The sequence below is a fragment of the Lactuca serriola genome, chromosome 1 (assembly GCF_051521515.1).
Source record: "Lactuca serriola cultivar US96UC23 chromosome 1, Lser_US96UC23_V15, whole genome shotgun sequence".
NCBI classification, from domain to species: Eukaryota; Viridiplantae; Streptophyta; class Magnoliopsida; order Asterales; family Asteraceae; genus Lactuca; species Lactuca serriola.
The window spans coordinates 109,325,335-109,342,628 of record NC_136408.1 but is presented as its reverse complement, the minus strand read 5'-3'; positions in this window follow the sequence as shown (position 1 = coordinate 109,342,628).

The window sequence follows — 17,294 nt, the reverse complement described above, 5'->3', positions numbered from 1 at the left end:
GAATAAACCATTCGCCTCGATCTGCCAACCGGCGAAGCTCTTGTTATCTATGGCGATAAACTCAACATGAACCTTCGCATTATTTCGTGTATCAAAGCTCAAAAATACTTGTGAAAGGAGTGTCACGTATTCCTGGCGCATGTAGTAAAAAAAGAAGTTAAAGAACTCGAGAGCATCCCCAAAGTCTGCAACTTTCCTGATATCATCCCCAAAGATCTTCGAGGAGTTCCTCCGGAACGTCAAGTCGAGTTCCGAATCGACTTGATTCCGGGAGCTACCCCAGTAGCCAAATCCCCTTACCATCAAGCACCAGCAGAAATGTAGGAATTATCCAGTCAAATGAACGAACTGCTCAACAAGGGATTCATCAGACTAAGCTTCTCACCTTGGGGAGCACTGGTTTTGTTCGTGAAGAAGAAGGACAAATCATTCCGAATGTGCATAGACTACCACGAACTAAACAAAATTACCATTAAGAATCTCTACTCTTGCCTAGAATCGATGACCTCTTAGATTAACTTCGAGGAGCCAGCTACTTTTCAAAGATAGACCTGAGATCAGGGTACCATCAATTACGAGTCCAAGAGAGTGATGTTACTAAGACAACATTCAGACTCGGTATGGTCACTACGAGTTTGTATTTATGCCCTTTAGTCTAGATGAATCGGGTGTGTTGTCCTTTCCTAGACAAATTCATGATAGTGTTCATAGATGATATACTCGTCTATTCACGAAGTGAGGAAGAACATAGACAACACTTGAGACAAGTGCCAGGAATAATGAGAACAGAGAAACTATACACGGAATTCTCTAAGTGCGAGTTTTGGATCAGGAATGTAACTTTCCTAGGTCACATGGTCAGTGAAGAATGCATACACATGGACCCTTCCAAGATAAAGGCAATTGAGAATTGGTCAGCACCGAGAACTACCACATAAATTTGTGAATTCTTGGGCGTTGCTGGTTACGATCGCAGATTTATACAGAATTCTCCAGAATTGCTAAACCGCTTACAACCCTGACTCAAAAGGGTGTGACTTTTAGTTGGGGAGAAAGCAAGATATCCATAATGGGAGTTGGATATTAAGAATGTATGTGTAAGTTAAAAAAAAATTTATGCAAGAAGGATGTTCAAAGGAAAGTACTTTGAATGTGAGACTTCATGTGACATCTCCAATTTCACGTCCAGAAAAGACTGATTTCTTTATGCTTTATTTGAAATTCAGAGTATATTTTTAAATAAATATATTGCGGAATTTGTTCCCAGAAAAACATGATAAATATATTATCAAAACATTTCCAAAGAAATTTATTTTGTTCAAATTAAAACTTTGGGATGTCATCGTCAATACTGAAACATAAGCATAAACAAACCTTACATTTATTTAGAATAGTGATCTACATCTCCTTTAATCTCTCAGTGTAAAGTAGCTTCGTATCGATACCTATGATACAAGTAGACCGAGTGAGTCAGGTTGGGAAACCTGGTGAGTACATATGGTTTTCAACCCACAATAATGTAATTATTATGTTCCATCAAGCAAATAACCTAATTACTCATCCCCATTATCTTCTTTATTCTTAAATACCTTCCCTAAAGATTTATCCTAAGGGTCATCTCCTACATCATATTTACCTCTCATCTCCTTACATCGTATTTCCTTATGTGTTTGTTCCTAAGGACTTTTCCTAAGGATCAGTGCCTACATCACATAGATAATACTAATTTCCGGATTACTCCCTTAATATGTGTCCAGTAAGGGTTAGGGTATCATCATATGAATACATAGTTACAACGTCGCTTGAACTCGTAATTCATAGTAAGTGGTTAGAGTATCATTGCATGAATACATAGTTACAACATTGCCTGAACTCGTAATTTATAGTAAGGGATTAGAGTATCATCGCATGAATACATAGTTACAACATCACCTGAACTCGTAATTCATCACCTACAGGTTATGAGCCTGCTGGTGTTTCCATATGACTGTCTAGAATAGTCTGTGGTCGGCATTTATACTCTAGTAGATGACTACATCGCCACATCACCGGTCAAGGTTATGGTATCTCCTCTCATCTCACATCACCTGTTTATCATCACCTATCTATCATCACCTAATTATCATCACCATTCCATCATCTACTAATTATCATCGACTTTCTATCATCACCTATCTATCATCGCCAAATTATTATCACCTTTCTATCATCACCTATCTATCATCACCCGTTGCTACCCAATATATATTTATAAGTATAAAAATACGTATATAGTTTAAATCACATAAACATGTATAAATCATTTATCCAACATAGATATCAAGAACACAGATATTATGCACACATAACACATAATTTTTATTAAATACTTCATATCTATGTGTAAGATGAATGTAAGTATGCACTCACATTAGTAGCATGAGTTGATAGAATCTAACTAGAAACGTCAGCGGTTCGTGATTGTCGGGCTCAGAATGCAGAATGCCTTTAGCAAACGAGAGAGAGAGAGAGAGAGAGAGAGAGAGAAAATAATTGGGTGTAAGGAATAAAATGGTCAGATTTGCTATTTATAGGCTGATTTTTGGTCCCTCACATCATGAGAATTCGTTGCTCACGTCGTGAGCAATGACTGCATCACCTCCTAGCTTCGCCATCTACGTTTATAGCTCTGAAATGTGTCTAGACGACTTCCCACATCGTGATAATGACATGCTCACGTCATGAGCTTCCAAGAGTCGTCTCGTAGCCTTCCCAGGTGTTTTCTAGGCTCTATTAGTTTCCGTTTGACTCCTCACGTCGTGAGAAATCATGCTCACGTCGTGAGCCTTAAACGTAGACTTGCTGTCTGCATTCTAGCCTTAAAAATTGGCGTTTTGACTCCTTATGTCGTGAGAAATCATGATCAAGTCGTGAGTCCAATTAGATTAGGGTTTCTGACACGTGTCATGCTCTCAGATAGCTACATCTTCGGAAGGCCATAACTTTTGCATACAAGCTCCGTTTTTAACGTTCTTTAATCCACGCATAGGTGGAGACATACTATAAAACATTAATTTAGAACCATAAGGCTAAAAAGTACTCTATCATAAACTCAAATTTTATGATACCCGGTGTCGTGTAGGTTTTGTCGCGAAACTTCAACAAGTCATAACTTCTTCGTTATAACTCGGATTTCGATGTTCTTTATATGTATGGAAACCTTGCGACATATATTAGAAATTAGTTAATATTATTTATTCTAAATAATCGTCTATAAAAAATTCACTTTTTTGACGCTTATCGTCTTTAAATTGACTAGCCTGAATCTGCGGGCGTTACACTTCACATCTATGGAATTGTCTTGTAACAATATCCAATAGAACACTTTGTAATTTCATTGGCAAAGTCTTTGTGGATTTGGTGCTATGAAGTTACAAAAGGATTATTGGATAAAAGGTTAGAATCTAACACATTATAATAGTGGCAAGAATTTGGTATTCTTACACATGCGACAAGGATTAGGGATTGTGAAATGAGCATCATTAGAAATGTATTCAATTGATCTATTTCACAAAGAAAGGACTATAGGTAAATATGGTGTGCATGCTTGGAGCATGGGATAACCATTGTTTGAACTCAAGTATTAAGTTGATTAGTCCAAACATTATACAATGAATAATGTGTAATCAATATGGTGATTAAATAATAGGTGTTTTATTTATACCTAAAAGGTTTGAGATCATATTGGATTCGATTATTCTTGTGTTTCACTTCTCATGTTTTGACTTCTCGGATAATAAGATTATTCAACTATCCACAGTCAATCATACTTTGGAAGTAGGTAATGAGGTAAGACTATCATGAATCCGACTGTAGATCGTCTAAAGTGTTTAGACATAGCAAAAGTCTGCTATAGTGTTCATGAGTGCTCCTGAAATAAGATTTGAGTATTGGATTAAACACACACTCATGTGAATCACTTCATGGATTTTATCATGAGTGATTGCGAAACGATAATATCTTATATTATTGAAACAGAGAGATATGAGTTGTTGCTTACAAGTTGGTTGCACATTGATAATACATAAACGCATCAGTAACTTGATGTTATAAAACATATTGTTGTGTGTGATTTGATCAATAAATAGTACAAACATATGAGTCAAAGTTTATCCGTTCCTTTTACCCAATGTGGGTTAAAAGCGATATCTGTGGGTCCCTCGATGATTTAGTGATGACACCTAAGCGCTTGGCCAAGCTTGGACTAAGTTGATGTGTTCAATTGTAGGCTTTTGTCAGTCATCATAAATCGAAAATCGGAAAACAACACATGAACAGGTAGAATGATTATAATCCATGTATCGGTTCATATGATATCTTTTAGAATGGAGGAATATTTGATCCCTTATCTAAAGGATGTTTCACTGATAAGATCAGAGTTCGACTGTCGCTTTTGAGAGTTATGATTGCTAATCAGATTTTGAAGTTGTACTTGCAATAATAGTTATTAGACTTATCCATGTGGGTGACTGTTGGATTAGGTGTCTAAGCCCATAACTATAATTGGTATGTACTTGACCGATAGTAACATGGTCCTTTTGGGTTGCCTTCACTCAAGCAACTTGATAGGATAACAAGTGGAGAGAGATAGAGTAGGATTTATTAAGTGAATAATAAATTGGTACTCAGAATTATTTTTTGAATATATTATATGATTTATATATTATTTGGAAATCATATTATTAATTAGTAATTAATCAGAAATTAATCTAGCATTAATTTTGGGAATAAAGGAACTGATTAATAGTGGAGGGACTGATTATGTAAACCAGTATTAGTTGTAGTTTGGACTAATGGACCGTATTGATAAGAGGTGGATGAAAGTCTATGGAAATCCCATATAACTTTCGTCCAAGGGCTTTTCATATGGGGGTTCATGGATTCTTTAAGCCCTAAGCAAGGGAATTAGGGTTTCCACCTAAAAACCCTAATAGCCTCAACTATACAAACCCTCCTAATATAAGGATTTTCGTCCCCTGTGAGTTTTAGGGAACCCTATCTGATTTCCTTCCCTCTCCATGTCATCTTGTTGCATTGGGTGTTTGTGAATCCATTATAGGTGCAACACTTGGGGCACTAAGCTTACAAAGGTCAAGGTGTTATTGTGAATGCTACATAACAAGTGAGGTAATGTTCAAAACTCTATTTTACATATGGATTTTGAAATTATGTATGCTAGTATTAGGTTTTATGCTTTGGATGATTATTTGCATGTATAACTTGAGAATAACCTAGATCCAAAGCATTAGGGTTGCATGTACACCATATAAATGTTGTAGTGCTCAAAACCCATCAAATTAAAAGATAAAGATTAAATCATAAGTGGTTGAAATTTAATTAAATTAAAAGTTTACTTTAGATAATTAATACTTAAACCTCGTATTTTGAAAAGTTTTAAAATACACCTTATACTATATATGATTAAATGTTTCATATATTATATGTATAAAACATGTCAACCAACCAATAGTAGGCGCCATTTACGAAGCCATGCTATAAAGGGGTATAAGGAAACAACCTATAAAATGATCATTGAATGTGTGTCCATTCTCACCCACCGCTCCTGTAACACCGTGATTTTTTACCCAATATTTAGTTTTTATTTTTAAAATATTTATTTGACAAAATAAATTAGCAAAGGTCTTATTTAAAGTTTAAAGAAAACATCAGCAATGTTACATTTATTTTCAAAAACATCATTCATCAAAATAAAGTTCATAAACAAAATTAAAAAACATGTCCTAAAAAACAAGTATTATGAAAACTCCATGACATGTCTAAATGGTATCAATACTAAGACATAAACTGGAATGTAACTACCCAAATTCTCCATCTTCACGAAACAATCAAACTTTGCTAGCTGTACCAGTGCAAGGCAAGAACAAGCAAAGAAACAAGTGTCAGCAAATGCTCAATGAGTCAATCATAAGTACAATGTTAGGAAAACACACATAGCATATCATCACATACATCTCATACACCACATACCACACATCCATCACATACATGAGACACACCATATATATCACATACATTGAATGTTCTTCACTAGAAGATCATCAGGGTCTAGCATTATTATTTATATTTTAATATTAGATAATTAATAATTATTCTTAGCCCTAGGTCCATGCGACAACCCAAAAAAGAAATCCATTATGTACAACCATCAACTTCAATTGAAGTTAAAACTGTATCTGCTAACTTTCAAGCTTTTTAGAATAAGTTTGAGTATTTTAAAGATAGTACATCAAGAGATATCAGGAGAGAGGATACCCTAGGGTTTATTATGTAATAATAAGTGGCCAAAACTTCAAGAGTTTGGAGATTACCGTCCAAAATGGTATTGGGACCGTAAACCCTAAAGACTATATAAGTGAGACTTAGATATTTTTATCACTTTTTCACATTTCCAAGACTAGAGCCATTTCTCTCTCAAGTAACATCCCATTTTTCTTCAAGATCTTCAACTTGTAAGTATTTCTAAGCCCTAATAAGTTGATATCTACCTTAATCTAGTGATATAACATGATTTCATCCGTGAAATCATTCCAAAAGTGTAGATCTTCAAGTTTCACCAAGAACACACACTAGTGTTCTTGGACTTTTAGCACCTTTTCAAGATTCTTCCTTGTAAGTACTTCTATCATAGAGTCTTATAAGCTTTGTTACACTTCTAAACACCAATAAAACACCCAAGAAAGCCATGATCGAAGGTGGTTACGGTCCAAGATGCTCTTGGACCGTAAACCCTAAAAAGGGTGCTAAAGTGTCCCTATTCTCTTGCCAAACCTTGGAAACAAACCTAGAACCTTCCTTTGATGTTTTAGCACATAAAAACCACTAAAATGTCCCATTTATATGTGTTTACGGTTTGGGGAGCTCCCAAAACCATAAACACCCCAAAGTGGGTTATGATGCCCCATATTCCTTCCTTAGGCCGAGAAACTAGCCTAGACCTTTACCTTGAAGTGTTTAGGACTTGAAAACATCAAAATAGCATGGTCCATAGGAGTTTACGGCAGCAAACACATGGAGAAATGGTCCATGGACCGTAAACTCCATTTGGGAGTGATATGTTGCCCTAAATCACATCCTAAGGCTTAACCATGAAGTAGGAATGCTTAGTATAACTTGCAAGACTTCAAATCACAAAATGGTCAAAGTACCATGAGTTTACGGCCGTAAACTCATGGGTTTACGACTGTAATCTCAAGTGGAGTTTGTTACAAAACCATAAACACCCTTAGATGCCATTTCACTTCCCTTTGATGAATCACATGTGATTCCAACGCTTAACCAAGGTGTTTCCTAGTCCCAAAAGGTGCTTTCTTTGATATAGTTGTTGTTAAACACTACATTCATGTGAATATGTGTCCCTTTATGTCATTTAGGACTTGTTGTGTCTCGGGACTTCATTCGTGGAACTTCTCATCCGTACGCGCATACCCGTTTGAATCACCCACATCAGGAGAGTTCATACCCCAAAATGAATCATTTAACTATTTTAACTGTTTTAAGCGGGGAATACAAGTTGAACACAATGATAATTATGTAAATGTTTGTTATAAACATCTTTCAAAATGTTACTTATGTTATTTATAAGTTGTCAAAACATTTGAAAACTCTTTTTAAAGGTTATGTTACCTTATAGTTATACAAAACTCTGTTTTTAAAGTACGAGCATAACTTAGTAGACAAATGAGTCTTTTCATTAACAGTCCAAGTAGAACATTAGTAAACTATAATAGGTGTGGTTTAGGAGAATATTATTCATTACTTCTAGTATAATGAAGCACACAAAGAGTCAGTTTAGTTCACGAGTCTATAGAAATGAATTACGTTTACATAAATACTTTTACATAGATACGCTTAGATGAATACATTTACATAAATATGATAACAATACACGATAACAGAACAGAACATAATAAGGTGCTATAGCATGGAACGTTTGCAGGATCTAACTATACCAATGAATCACTTCTACATTGTGTAGTTGAATTTGGTATACATGATCATAGTAATGTGGATGTTCGCGGCTTGCACTCATGTAGGGGTCGCGTGTAGTTCCTAGAATCTCTTGACAAGGGAGCGTTTAGCATAGGATCTAGCCATCACATTATGCCTTAACCCTTAATTAAGGAAAAATAGTACTAAAAGTAGTCACTTATTACAAATACTACAGTACTTACACTGTCAATACGACAATTATAGAAGGATATAAAATTCCAGTTTCAATATTATTAATACCTTTACCATGTGTCATATTCACATAATCGATAAGGTAGATTAGATTTAATTAATAATAGTCATTCAGTCGGGTCTTGGTAGAAGGCTACTTTCAGAACAGTTGGGTCTTGGTAGAAGGCTACTTTAAGAACAGTCAGGTCTTGGTAGAAGGCTACTTTCAAAACAGTCGAGTCTTGGTAGAAGGCTACTTTTAAAAGTTAGGACCATAATGCTAATCTTATGATTCCTTAATGTATACACTATAGGATACACATATACTAATAGATTCCGACAGCTAATAGGATGTGTGCTCTTTGCATCATTTCCTATCTTCGTTGGGTTGTGGGCTTGGAACGAGTTCACCCAATCTATTATCTACCCGAATCTATATATATTTATGCTAAGTATACATTAAGTCATCATAAGGGTACCAAGTATGGATCAGGTTATAGGACACAGAGTAGAAGCATAGTTTTTCAAGTATAAAACATACTTTTCAAAGTCAGTATTTTTGGTATACAAAACTAGAGATTTCCCATATAAGGGCTTAATCCATTTTATTAAGTCAGTACAATTTTAAAAGACTTTAGGTGAGTAAATCTATAATACCTTAGTTTATACACCATGTTTATATATAAAAATAATACCCAATAAGCAGTTAAATGTGTGTTTTCCGCCTTACTTCTTGTTCCCCATTGGGTTGTTGACTTAGATCAGATTCACCCAATTAACTTTCTATCCGATATCAGATTATATATAGGAGTACAAACTAAGCTATTATAAATGTAGTCACTGTGGTCACTATTTTACAATAAGAAATATAGGTTTTCTTAAAAGATCTTTTCATTAGATATAAAGGAACCATTAAAAATAACTCGATGAGTAACAAGTGAATACACCGGAGTTATATATGACAATGATCTAACAACCAATGGAATGTGTGCTATCCGCCTTACTTTCTGTTCCCCGTTGGGTTGTGAGCTTAGGGCAGATGCGCACAATCGATTGTTTGTTTACTCTGAGTTTTATATAACTAGTAACCACTTAGTACCCATAGAAAGGCTTGTAGTGTCATTTTACTTAGCTTTCATTCAAGTTGGAAATATATGATTTTCTAGAGGAACAGGCGAACTTGTCAAAATAGAACTTACAGCTTACATCGGTTTTACGTATACATTTTTCAGCAACATTTTACAGCTTCCATCACTTTTACATATACTTTGTCAACAACATTGTACAACTTACATCACTTTTACATATACATTTTCAACAACACTTTACAGCTTACTAACATCACTAAAATCTTATGAACTCACCAGCTTAATTGCTGATCAACTCTTTCAAATAACTTGGATTCTCAGGAGGCTATTAGACAGGTGCTCGTGTTGGGGATTTAGAAGATGAAGCATTACAGCTTCAAGTCTTGTTTTGTTATTTATGTGTGAATTCTATGTTTTGTGAACACAAATTGTAAACACTTTCTTTTGAAATGAAATGGTTGTTTATTACTTGCTTACCATATACATATCTCGTGATACTTAACATGACATCCTCCACCCCCGAACGTTTCCGCCGTTTTGGTTTTGGGGTGTGAAAGATTGGTATCAGAGCATTGTTTATAGTGAACTAAGTATATCAACCGATAAAAGATATACGTCTATAAATACAATAGGGCTTAAGTGCTCTGGATAATGATATATTTTAGAGTATAACTACAAGTTATAAAAATATACCTACTTGCTTATACGTGTACATAATAGAACTAGTGTCACGAGGAGAACAAAACTAAAAGTATTTAAAGGTTGGGCACTGTCGTCACCCGAACAGTTATGTAATCATAGCTAGGATCAATATAGCCTGATCAACTATATTCATTCGAGATGTGACCAACATGTGTTTGGGAATGATGTGGTGTTGCAACAGGGATAAAACTTACCTGAACACCAGTCAAGAGAACGCCAGAACCAGTACATTATGTTAAAAATACTATAGGGATACTTTAGTTCAGATAAATAACTTATGTGAGATTTTAAAAGACTCTTACAGATAAGTCTATAATCTTGCAAGGTATATTCCTTAAGTGTTATATATAATCGGGATTTTATAGACATAGAATTTATGGCCTATGCTTCGCTATCCATTCCTCTTATGGGTGTAGTGTTGAGGTGGGACCAACTATTCAAAGGTCTATTTGATCTTCAATCATATACAAACTTGTGTACCTTGTACAATTATAGGAGGATTTCGTAAGGATCACCCCATAGAGTTACCTTAAAGCTCATAGGTTCTTTAGTCATTTTCCTTCTCGCACGACAAACTCAGATAATTGTAACCACATCCTCAGAGTATAAAATAGAAGAGTCCAGGAGGAACAAGGACAAGTTCATGAGAAGTTTTCAAGGAAAGCTCAGCCGAAGTAACCAAAATGTCTTACGCGTCACGCTAATAAATATTAATTAGGTTAATTTATCGAGCGAGTGGAAGCACTGCTCACATTACATGTGTTAGAGTTATTTTCTTACATGCAGCTGGTAACAGTTATTCAGGAAACAGATAATCATTCGAGGATAGTTAATTCAAATTCATAGAGTTTATTAGGTATAGACTCATTTATGAATTGTTTCTAGAACCCTATGGAATTCAGGACCCGATACATCCAGAACTAGGATAACCTTGTCTTTTTCGCTTTCGGCTTGTGTCCATTGCTATAAACTTATTCCGCTTCATCTTTGTTTTCTTTTAGCAAAGATGCCTCCTCATAGATCACCCAGACACATTACTCCGATAACTCTAGTACTGCCTCCTTCGCAAATCGATATGGAAACTATAGACGCTGCAGTAGCCGTGGCTATGGCAACAACCATGGCTCAGTATAACCCCACCAGTACAGGTGGAGGTGAAACACCTACTGATTCTACTCAAGGTGAGGTCCCTGTGCGCCCGAGAGAGTTCTCCTGCAAGGATTTCACTAGATGCCAGCCATTGTCCTTTAATGGGACTAAAGGAGTCATTGCCCTCATGCAATGGTTCGAGAAGACAAAGTCGATCTTCAAAATCTGTTTATGCCCAGAAGGAAGCAAAGTGAAGTTTGCTCCCTACACCTTCTCTGGCAAGGCCCTAACATGGTGGAACTGCCATGTTAAGTCACTGAACCTACCAGTGGCTAAATCCATAGGTTGGGAAAACCTAAAAGAGTTAATGCGGGAGGAATATTTCCCGTTGGGCAAGATTCAAAAACTGGAACAAGAACTGTGGGATCTCACTATGGTCGGCTCAGACATAGTAACCTACACTAACCGGTTCAGCAAACTAGCAGCTTTATGCCCCGGAATGATTACCTTTGACTGCTCCGACCCAAGGAAATGTGTTATCTTCTAACCCAGCCACGTTTGATAGTGCTAAACGCCTGGCTCAGCGACTCATCGATCATGGAGTCCACCATAATGTAAAAGTTCTGATTCCTGAACCATCGAAGGAAGAGGACAATAATCAGAAGTCGGGGAAGTGCTCAAAACTTTTGTCATGAGTTGGCATGGTCCTCACCATACTGAGTTCACATGTTTCTATCGCCTTGATCGGCAAGTGCTCAAAACTTTCGTCATTCCTATCGAAAGTCCGACCTAAACCAAATATTTTATCTTTCTCATTCTAAATCCTCGAAGTACTCGTGTGAAGAGTACTTTGTCCTCCGAAGCCTTATCGCCAGATGTCCACAGACTGTCACTAAATACCACTCGTCCAGCAGACTAAGTTTGAGCACAGAGACTATGGATGAATACAGCCCACCTATTATTATTTAGTGTATACGCAAGGGTGGTGTATGATTATGATTACGCAGATCTAGTATGTGTGTTTCCGCCCTATTTCCTATCCTCGTTGGGTTGTGGAGCTGGGGCAGAGTCGCACATCCAACAGTCCTACTAATCCTAATTATATACGGCTTGTATACACGAGGTAACGATAGATGGACCAAGTATGAATCCTATCAGGAACACTAGGGCAAAGCTATCAGGTCTATGTGTGAGTATTCTACAAAGCAGAAGAGCTCAACCCCAGTAGTAATGTTAAGAAATCTAATTTCATGACGAAATTCATTCTAACGGGGGGATGACGTGACAACCCAAAAAAATCCATTTTGTACAACCATGAACTTCAATTTAAGTCAAAACTGTGTCTGCTAACTTTCAAGCTTTTTGGAATAAGTTTGAGTATTTTAAGGATAGTACATCAAGAGATATTAGGAGAAAGGATACCCTAGGGTTTATTATGTAACAATAAGTGCCCAAAACTACAAGATTTTGGAGTTTACGGTCCAAAATGGTATTGGGATCGTAAACCCTAAAGACTATATAAGTGAGACTTAGATATTTTTATCACTTTTTCACATTTCCAACACTAGAGCCATTTCTCTCTCAAATATCATCCTATTTTTCTTCAAGATCTTCAACTTGTAAGTATTTCTAATCCCTAATAAGTTAATATCTACCTTAATCTAGTGATATAACATGATTTCATTCGTGAAATCATTCCAAAAGTGTAGATCTTCAAGTTTCACCAAGAACACCAAGAACACACACTAGTGTTCTTGGACTTTTAGCACCTTTTGAAGCTTCTACCTTGTAAGTACTTCTATCCTAGAGTCTTATAAGCTTTGTTACACTTCTAAACACCAAGAAAACACCTAAGAAAGCCATGATCAAAGGTGTTTACGGTCCAAGATTCTCTTGGACCGTAAACCCTAAAAAGGGTGCTAAAGTGTCCCTATTCTCTTGCCAAACCTTGGAAACAAACCTAGAAACTTCCTTTCATGTGTTTAGCACATAAAAACCACCAAAATATCCCATTTATATCTGTTTACAGTTTGGGGAGCCCCCAAAACCGTAAACACCCCAAAGTAGGTTATGATGCCCTATATTCCTTCCTTATGCCTAGAAACTAGCCTAGACGTCTACCTTGAAGTGTTTAGGACTTGAAAACATCAAAATACCATGGTCCATAGGAGTTTACGGCAGCAAACACATGGAGAAATGGTCCATGGACCATAAACTCCATTTGGGAGTGATATGTTTCCCTAAATCACTTCCTAAGGCTTAACCATGAAGTAGGAATGCTTAGTATAACTTGTAAGACTTCAAATCACAAAATGGTCAAAGTACCATGAGTTTACAGCCGTAAACTCATGGGTTTACGACCGTAAATTCAAGTGGAGTTGGTTACAAAACCGTAAACACCCTTAGATGCCATTTCACTTCCCATTGATGAATCACATGTGATTCCAACACTTAACCAAGGTGTTTCCTAGTCCCAGAAGGTGCTTTCTTTCATATAGTTGTTGTTAAACACTACATTCATGTCAATATGTGTCCTTTTATATCATTTCGGACTTGTTGTGTCTCGGGACTTCATTCGTGGAACTTCTCATCCGTACGCGCATACCCATTTGAATCAACCACATAAGGTAAGTTTATACCCCAAAATGAATCTTTTAACTATTTTAACTGTCTTAAGGGGGGGGGGGCATACAAATTGAACACAATGGTGGTTGTGTAAATGTTTGTTATAAACATCTTTCAAAATGTTACTTATGTTATTTATAAGTTGTCAAAACATTTCAAAACTCTTTTTAAAGGTTATGTTACTTTATAGTTATACAAAACTATGTTTTTAAAGTACGAGCATAACCTAGTAGACAAATGAGTCATTTCATTAACAGTCCAAGTAGAACATTAGTAAACTATAATAGGTGTGGTTTAGGAGAATATTATTCATTACTTCTAGTATAATGAAGCACACAAAGAGTCAGTTTAGTTCACGAGTCTATAGAAATGAATTACGTTTACATAAATACTTTTACATAGATACGCTTAGATGAATACATTTACATAAATATGATAACAATACACGATAATAGAACAGAACATAATAAGGTGCTATAGCATGGAACGTTTTCAGGATCTAACTATACCAATGAACCACTTCTACATTGTGATAGTTATATTGGGTATACATGATCATAGTAATGTGGATGTTCGCGGCTTGCACTCATGCAAGGGTCGCGTGTAGTTCCTAGAATCTCTTGACAAGGGAGCGTTGAGCATAAGATCTAGCAATCACATTATGTCTTAACTCTCAATTAAGGCAAAATGGTACTAAAAGTAGTCACTTATTACAAATACTACAGTACTTACACTGTCAATACGATAATTACAGACGGATATAAAATTCCAGTTTCAATATTATTAATACCTTTACCATGTGTCATATTCACATAATCGATAAGGTAGATTAGATTTAATTAATAATAGTCGTACAGTCGGGTCTTGGTATAAGGCTACTTTCAGAACAGTCGGGTCTTGGTACGAGTTCAACCAATCTATTATCTACCCGAATCTATATATATTTATGCTTAGTATACATTAAGTCATCATAAGGGTACCAAGTATGGATTAGGTTATAGGACACAGAGTAGAAGCATAGTTTTTCAAGTACAAAACATACTTTTTAAAGTTAGTATTTTTGGTATACAAAACTAGAGATTTCCCAGATAAGGGCTTAATCCATTTTATTAAGTCAGTACAATTTTAAAAGACTTTAGGTGAGCAACTCTATAATACCTTCATTTATACACCATGTTTATATATAAAACTAATACCCAATAGGTAGTTAAATGTGTGTTTTCCGCCTTACTTCCTATTCCCCGTTGGGTTGTGGACTTATAGCAGATTCACCCAATTAACTTTTTATCCGATATTAGATTATATATAGCAGTATAAGCTAAGTTATTATAAAAGTTGTCACTATGGTCACTATTTTACTATAAGAAATATAGGTTTTCTTAAAAGAACTTTTCATTAGATATAAAGGAACCATTACAAATAACTCCACGATTCACAAGTGAATACACCGGAGTTATATATGACAACGATCTAACAACCAATGGAATGTGTGCTATCCGCCTTACTTTCTGTTCCCCGTTGGGTTGTAAGCTTAGGGCAGATACGCACAATCGATTGTTTGTTTACTCTGACTTTTATATAACTTGTAACCACTTAGTACCCATAGAAAGGTTTGTAGTGTCATTTTACTTAACTTTCATTCAATTGGAAATATATGATTTTCTAGAGGAACAGGCGAACTTGTCAAAATAGAACTTACAGCTTACATCGCTTTTACGTATACATTTTTCAACAGCATTTTACAGCTTATATCACTTTTTCATATACTTTTTCAACAACACTTTACAGCTTACATCACTTTTACATATACATTTTCAACAACACTTTACAACTTACTAACATCAATAAAATCTTATGAACTCACCAGCTTAATTGCTGATCAACTCTTTCAAATAACTTGTATTCTCAGGAGGCTATTAGACATGTGCTCGTGCTAGGGATTTAGAAGATGAAGCATTACAGCTTCAAGTCTTGTTTTGTTATTTATGTATGAATTCTATGTTTTGTGAACACAAATTGTAAACACTTACTTTTGAAATGAAATGGTTGTTTATTACTTGATTACCATATACATATCTCGTGATACTTAACATGACGTCCTCCGCCCCCGAACGTTTCTGCCGTTCCTGTTTTGGGGTGTGAAAGATTGGTATCAGAGCATTGTTTATAGTAAACTAAGTATATCAACCGATAAAAGATATACGTCTATAAATACAATGGGGCTTAAGTGCTCTGGATAATGATATATTTTAGAGTATAACTACAAGTTATAAAAATATACCTACTTGCTTATACGTGTACATAATAGAACTAGTGTCACGAGGAGAACAAAACTAAAAGTATTTAAAGGTTGGGCACTGTCGTCAACCCGAACAGTTATGTAATCATAGCTAGGATCAATGTAGCCTGATTAACTATATTCATTCGAGATGTGACCAACATGTGTTTGGGAATGATGTGTTGTTGCAACAGGGATAAAACTTACCTGAGCACCAGTCAAGAGAACGCCAGAACCAGTACATTACGTTAAAAATACTATAGTGGTACTTTAGTTCAGATAAATAACTTATGTGAGATTTTAAAAGACTCTTACGGATAAGTCTATAATCTTGCAAGGTATATTCCTTAAGTGTTATATATAATCGGGATTTTATAGACATAGAATTTATGGCCTATGCTTCGCTATCCATTCCTCTTAAGGGTATAGTGTTGAGGTGGGACCAACTATTCAAAGGTCTATTTGATCTTCAATCATATACAAACTTGTGTACCTTGTACAATTATAGGAGGATTTCGTAAGGATCACCCCATAGAGTTACCTTAAAGCTCATAGGTTCTTTAGTCATTTTCCTTCTCGCACGACAAACCCAAATAATTGTAACCACATCCTCAGAGTATAAAACAGAAGAGTCTAGGAGGGACAAGGACAAGTTCATGAGAAGTTTTCAAGGAAAGCTCAGCCGAAGTAACCAAAATGTCTTACGCGTCACACTAATAAATATTAATTAGGTTAATTTATCGAGCGAGTGGAAGCACTGCTCACATTACATGTGTTAGAGTTATTTTCTTACATGCAGCTGGTAACAGTTATTCAGGAAACAGATATTCATTCGAGGATAGTTAATTCAAATTCATAGAGTTTATTAGGTATAGACTCATTTATGAATTGTTTCTAGAACCCTATGGAATTCAGGACCCGATACATCCAGAACTAGGATAACCTTGTATTTTTCGCTTTCGGCTTGTGTCCATTGCTATAAACTTATTCCGCTTCATCTTTGTTTTCTTTTAGCAAAGATGCCTCCTCGTAGATCACCCAGACACATTACTCCGATAACTCTAGTACTGCCTCCTTCGCAAATCGATATGGAAACTATAGACGCTGCAGTAGCTGTGGCTATGGCAACAACCATGGCTCAGTATAACCCCACCAGTACAGGTGGAGGTGAAACACCTACTACTTCTACTCAAGGTGAGGTCCCTGTGCGCCCGAGAGAGTTCTCCTACAAGGATTTCAATAGATGCCAGCCATTGTCCTTTAATGGGACTGAAGGAGTCATTGCCCTCATG